Below are 7541 nucleotides of genomic sequence, written 5' to 3'. Positions count from 1 at the left end.
CAGATTGCTCAATGAATTGCGCAAGGCAGCTCCAGCCTCCAAATATAATCTCAGGCTTACAGGGAACAGAAAAGAAGAGGAAGTGACCACACGCACCTTATATGACAACACAGACATTTAACAAAACCATGAAAACACCAGAATCTTCCAATGTTGGTACACAAATACTAAATAATTTTATTTGCAAAACATATTCCTTGAATCATGGAAAATGTGATTGTAAACAACGTAATCACATAGACAGCTGTGTGTTTTTTAAAAGGTACTGCAATATTTCCATGACCCTGTGCGGTTACTATGTTTATTATTCAGTGACAAAACCATTATGCCAGTAAAGGTTTATTTGCTTTTTGCTTTCTTTCCCTTTCCTGGCAATCATTTGCAGGAATCAATTGAGCAAACAAAATTTGTTGCATTTCGGTGAGTCTGCTCAAGGTCTTCTCATTTAGAGTAAATAAGAAATAAAAACAAAATAAATAAAGCAGTGTGTCAGTTCAAAAAAGTCTAAAATATGATCATTACAAAGTGGAACTAATTAGAGTTGCTTTTGTGTATAAACTCCACTCCACTCCACTGAGGCAAATGCATCCTGTAAACAGCTGGCAGACAAATGATGCAGTCTGACCTCAGTTTGGAAACTAATAAAACAAAATGTTACTGTTGAGCAATGTGGGATTTACCTTCATTTCTCAATGTTATTGATACGACTTCTTTTGAACACAAGGTACATGTCACTGAAAAGACATGTATCGCAGAAACTCAACCCTCAAGCAATCAATTCGTCAATCAAACTCTTTGTGCAGCACCTTTCATACAACTTAGTGCAGTTCAAAGTGCTTCACAGATCACCAACATGCCAATAACAAGACAGAACGAGGAGAGAGTGAAAGGAAGCTGGATTGAAAAGCAATAGATAGTAGACAAAATCACAGCGAAATAAAAGTGCACTAAAACACAAATCTTAAAAAAAAAAAAAAAACAAACTATAGATTAATATAAACTACTCTGTCAGAATTAGATTAACATCTCAATACAGTCATATAAAAAGGCAGGAACAGAGGAAAATAGAATAAGATACATACATAGAATACATTTAAACCATAAACAGAACATGTGGCACAGATTTGTGACTCTGATGTTCTTTTCTGTGTAGTATTATGTATGGATCGGGTTCAGTTGTTGCTATACTGTGGAACTTTCTCTCTTGACTGTTTGAGGATTGTTTGACTTGTGTGCTTTGTAAACTACCTCCTCCAGTGCTGACAAAGCAGAAAAAGAGAGAAGTGGAGTAACGTTCCACTGATCTGACCTCTGCAGGGCCGCACGTCCAGACGGAAGTTGCGAGAAGACGTTACTTTGTGTCCTGACGTCTTCGTATATGATGAATATTATGACGAAAATGTTCAGTGATTTATTCTCTGAGTGATTTTTGTATCCTCTGAAATCGTGACAAATATTTTAGAAATTATATATATATATACACTGCTGCCCATAAAGTTGGAATAATATGTGTTTTTACCTCCTCTCATTAAGTGGTTGTGACAGTGTGATTTATTCTTGACAGATAAAGTGTAAATCTTCTCAAAACTTTATTGATTTCACAATATACATACAATACATATGACTGTAAAAAATGTAATCACAATTAACTTTTGCAAAATGTGTATTCAGTCTAAAACTAAATTGGGGGTATTGAACAATAGGATTAAGGGTTTTGTTTCAATTTTTCAACCTTGGTCAGATCACAGGAAACACACATCCGAGGGGATTTCATGCACTAGAATGTCCAATATTACTCTTTCAAATGTCTCTCAGTCACTAATATTGAGTCTGGCCACCCCTGACACGGATCAGTGCGTTAAGACATGGTGGCATACTGTCCACCAGCTTGTTGATGGTGTCAATGGGCAGGACGTCCCACTCTACAGTCAGATCCAGAAGTCAGAACTAATTTCACTGGTAACTGGGACTCAGTATGTGATCACTGCACCTGGTCAGAAGTGATTACTGATGTGTATCAATAGAAATAAAAAGAGGAATGTGTCTGAAAATAACAATAAAATAAATATTCCAACTTTATGGGCAACAGTGTTTTTAAGTGTATCTTTGTTATACATGTCCTTTATCATATAATGTACAGCAGAGAGCCGATGGAGGTGAGAGAGAAAAATGGAGGACACCTTGTGAACTCGTGTCCTTCAAATGCTTCTATAAAACAAGCACAAGCTAAGTAGTAAGACATGAAATCAGTAGCCTTCAGTTCAGTGCAAATTGTTCACATGCTGACTGGTTGTTTTTTTTTTGTTTGTTTTTTAAATGTGTTGGCTTTAGTTTCAAATTAAACTACTATAAATATTAATTTCAGTGGACTTACATGTTTCTGAAGGACTACTAGCCATGATTCTTTTAGTATTTTTTTGAGTTCTTTTTTTTTTTGTTTGTTTGGTTTTGTTTTTTGTTTTTTTAACAAAAAAAAGTGAGACATATCATTTACACAGCATCTTATGACCATCATGACAATTACCTTCACATTCTTAATGGTGGACAAAATGTCTCTGGATAAGCTAATTATAAAATCATCATCAAATGTAATGTTTGAACAGCAGTCCTATTAACACTTTTCCAGCTTTCTGTAACTGGACTTTATGTGTCTTTTGGTGCCTTTGTGGAACTCTTCACCTTTTGCCCATTTCTGGTTAATAATTCAGTTGAAAGTCATGTTGACTGAAGTGATTGCTAGAAGATAAACAATGGGTGAAAGATGCTGAATTATCAAGTGAAGACTGTGCAAAGAGGCAGTAGATGGAAGACTGAATGATTTTAGACAGTGAAGGTTGTGTTATCAGTTTTATGTTTGGTGCACGTACATAGTGTATGTTCCTGTTGTTGTTTCTGTTTTGCGCAACTCTTGAAATGCTTCTGTGTCTGAAAATCCACGAAGACAGACGTCGATCAGTACAAACGTCTACCTTAAAAAAACACACTCTTCTGCTCTTAGTGCATACAGATTCATGAAAAGACAGAGCGTTTGGTGGGTCCGTATGTGGTAAGAGCAGAGTAAATGTCACATATTGCTCAGCAGTGACCTCCTGAGGTACTGGATAGGAGTTGCTCCACAACACCAGCACAAATAAGATGCACAGCACGTGTTTCAGTGTTATAAACCATGACCAAATAAACTTTGATTTCACTGCTTTTCCCACAAAATAGTTCATTCCATATGTAACTGAACATCAGCGTCAACTGATGCATACATAATTCCTGTTCAGATAAAGCGGTTGTATGAATGTGTTTATGAAGTCAATCACTGGGACGTAGCGACAGGCAGGCTCAGACACAAAACAGAGGTTAAAACAGATGGCACTCAATATTCAAACTGTAATTACATTAACTAAGATTTGTTTAAGTCTTCAGCTAGAAACAGTCCATCTGCTGGGTGTTCATCTGAATGCAGTTATAGAAATTATTTAGAGAGCATATGATGAAGAAAATATGAAAGAATCTGTTAAACCATAACAATCACATCTGTATCCCAGAGCTATGCTACACAGCACATTTACATACAGTATATACTGTGTGCTTGCCAGTCAATTACAAGCTACTAATTAGTACAAAGGAAACTGCACAAGTCATGCAATGCTGGCATAATAACTACTTATGGTTTTGTTTTCTTACAGCTGCTAGAAGCTACTTTATTTCATTTGTTTATTGCATCACTTGAAAAAAAGTTTCCATTCATAGCACAGTTAAAACATCTACTTTATTTAGCTTCCACATATACTCAGTGTCATATTAGTGTGTGTAGCTGGACCTCACTGGACTTGTAGTGGTTAAAAAAAAAACAACACCACACAAAATGTTTTCAGTTTTGTTTTCACAACTTGTTCCCACCATGACCTTACAGACCATTGCCCTCTTCAAAAAATAAAAAAAAAATCCCTAAAAGAAGTCAAGACTAACAGAAATGTACATGTAAGCAGCAGCAGCAACAACAACAACAACAACAACAACAAATTAGGTTAGACATTCTCATTTGGTCTGATAAACAGATAATTTTAGGGAAACACAGCCCAGAAATGATCAAATGTAAGAACAGATACATAAAAGTGTTGTTATTTTGTTTTCATTTGAATGTTTTAAAAAACAACAATAATTATTATTATTATATTGCTATTATTACAATAATAATAATAATAATAATAATAATAATAATAATAATAATAATAATAATAATAAAATAGCAATATATTAGATTAATAATATAATAGCAACAACAGATTATTATTATTATTATTATTATTATTAATATTATTATTTTCAAATTGATGTTTTAGTCACTTAGCAAAGATTTGTTGCCTTCATTTTTAAAAATATCTATTTATCTTCCATAAAAATTCATTGTCAGTTGTTGGTGGAACAAGATTAATGCAATTCACATTTTATTTCGGTTTGATTACAGCAAGTCTTCAATTAATGATTACTCAAGTTCTGTGCAAGGGTTTATATTCTGAAGCACGTACGTACAACTCTACAGTTTAGTTTAGTTTAAGGAAAAGCATGTTACCTTAACTGTGCCGTATTATCCTAACAGAGCCCTTTGCTCTCAGACTGCAGGTCTACTGGTGGTTCCCAGAGTTTCTAGAAGCAGAATCAGCTCCCAGTTTGGGTTCGGGAGGCGGACACCCTCTCTACCTTCAAGATTAGGTTAAAAACGTTCCTTTTTGATAAAGCTCATAGTTAGGGCTGCTCGGAGTCATCTGAGTTGTCCCTTAGTGATGCTGCTATAGGTTTAGACTGCTGGGGGATTCCCATGATGCACTGGGCTTCTCTCCTCTCCTCTCCTCTTTATATATATACATATGTGTGTGTATGTATGTATATGTTTTTATAGTTGCCTATCACCATTACATATGACTAACTCTGTGACTCCCCCCGAGGTTCTCCTGCGCCTGCTCTCTCTGTGGATGTCTCTGGATCTGGAGCTCCTGAATTACAGCCGCTGGCCTCACCTTCTGCATCCTGCTCCCCCCACCATGATGCCTCCTGTTACAAAAGGACAATAAATTCTAATAACTTGTTTAACTGTAGACTAAATTGTATAATTCATCCCACTCTCACCCAACCGGTCGAGGCAGATGGCTTTTCCTCCCTGAGCCTGGTTCTGTCGGAGGTTTTTTTTCCCCTGCGGGGGTTTTCGGTTCCTTCCCACTGTTGCGGACTGCTTGCGGACTGCTGAAGCTTGTAGGGAATCCAAATGTTTTGGATTGTTGGGTGTTTCTGTCTCTGCCTTTGTGAAGCGCTATGAGATGACTTGTCGTTGTAAATATGCGCTATACAAATAAAATTGAATTGAATTGAAATAGTAATACAGTATTGTGTCACTTCAGAGGAATGTGTCAATAGGTTCAGGCTGTACAATTGATTTTAAATTGAAATCTTAATTTGAAATGCGATTATGCACCATCACATGTTTTAAATCTATTACACCGTGAATACTGAAGTGACAAATCAAATTACAATATCTGTCAGAACAATCATAAAGAGACATTTCCCCTGAATAGTTAGGATGAATTTCACTGAAAATATTTTGCCTCAAAATGACTACCATTTTAAAATACCACCAGTAAAGAGAGGTCATCTGTACAGTGTGCACAGTGTGACTGATGGCATTCAAAATGGAAACAGCAATTAATTGTACAAATAAGCCCTCAGTTGTTCTGCATATTTGCACAGACAATGCGACAAAATACAAAAACTCATGTTTTTTCAGAGCAGATCATGTTTTTTTTTTCTCTACATTATGGGTTTGCAGGTTCATATTTATTTAAAATTATCCACCTAGTCACAACAGACCCAGAACAGGAGGATGAAATGCAGAAGAATACAAGGTTTCACTTTTATAATAAGCTTGAAAAAGGTATAAATCAATTGATGGGTGTTATGTTATGTTGGTCAGTGTTATTCAGAGCACAGCTGAGAGGCGACTCTAAAAATCGGTCTTCGAATCCCACCAGACACCCCACACCAGACATACCTGTCCCACAGGAGCTCCCTGTCCAGGATGTATGGAGGTACTTACTGTCAGCCTGCGGTGATGCTGCTCTGGCTTTTAATATCCACCTACAGAGCATATAGATTACTGAGGGCTCGTTTGATCCTGTGTGCCTCAACTATAAACCACAAAATATGTAAAAATAAAAAAGAATCACTTTCTACAAATCTTATATATTTCAGTGTGTGAAGAAAATGAATTCGCAAAAAAATCCAGAATGCCAGTGTTTAATCACAAAGGTCATCTAAACCACACATTTTAAATACTGGCTCTTAATAAACAATGTTTACATTTTTTTTTATCAGAGATCAGCACTGGTTGTGTTTGCATGGTTTCTTTATTTCTCCACTAGAGGACAGAAGCGATCCACAGGGACGCTGGAGCATCAAACTGAAGGGAGGATGTGGAAAACTGGATCAACTAACTAAATAAAAATAAATAAATGAATAAAAAAAACCACAAGAATCAATTGGAATATTTTAAATTACAGATTTTCTATTATTAAGGCATGACTGCAGAGGAACAAAAAATGGACACCAGCTGGTTTTATTACTTCCAGTAACCTTCTTACTGACCTGAAGTTTCCCACTCAGCCTGTTGGTTCTGGTTGCACATTAAGAAAAATATGCAAAGGACATAAAGGCAAAGCAATGCCTGCTTTATCATCTTTACACTCTGTGTATATTTGAGTGAGGCCATTTTCTATGCTCTGTTTCAGCAACTCTGTGCTTCACACTCTTTTAGTTCCATATATTCACGCTGAAGGATAGATGGAGTACTGAAATTCAGGCTATTTAGACTATTTCTCACGGATGCTTTGCCACACATGCACTCAGCTCCACAGAGTAACTACAGAAAAACATGTCCTTGATAGAGGTCTAGCTCCTGCTGAATTTCCCCTTCCACATTTGAAGACTGGTAGAGAAAAAAAACGTGTCTTTAGGCATCCTTTTTATGTTGAAATTACTGTTCATTCTCACAATAATAAACTGCATTCTCATTAGCAAAAAAAGGAAGAATTTATAATACATCTACTTTGAGCAAACTTCTACCAAGTTTATAATTTAGTATATGTAAAAAATACATGATGCTCAAGTGTTAGGATTGTACATCATTTATGTGACACAATTGTCGATTTCTGCTGCTTTTAAGTTTGTGGTAATTTGAACTTAATGATGAGCAGGACTTCTATTAGATCTGCCGAGGCTGTTGCTAAGCAGGTAGCATGTTAGGATAGGTTAATGCCGACTTGTTTAATCAGCAGAATGAGCAATTATGATCACAAACAGCAAAAGATTTATTGCTGATGATATATAGTAGACAGTAGGGATGGCCAATGATATTGTCATAAAAATGTCAATATCGTTATCGTGTTTTTTTGTTGTTTTTAATGCCTGGATTTTCATTTACTCAAATGATGACATCAAACTGCCAAGTGAAGCATGTAAACAAGTGTGGCTGCAGTTACCAACATATATCGGTATCGGTT

The sequence above is a fragment of the Stegastes partitus genome, unplaced genomic scaffold (assembly GCF_000690725.1).
Source record: "Stegastes partitus isolate 25-593 unplaced genomic scaffold, Stegastes_partitus-1.0.2 Scaffold23, whole genome shotgun sequence".
Lineage (NCBI taxonomy): Eukaryota > Metazoa > Chordata > Actinopteri > Pomacentridae > Stegastes > Stegastes partitus.
The sequence above is the reverse complement of the archived record's forward strand: the minus strand, read 5'-3'. Positions refer to the sequence as shown.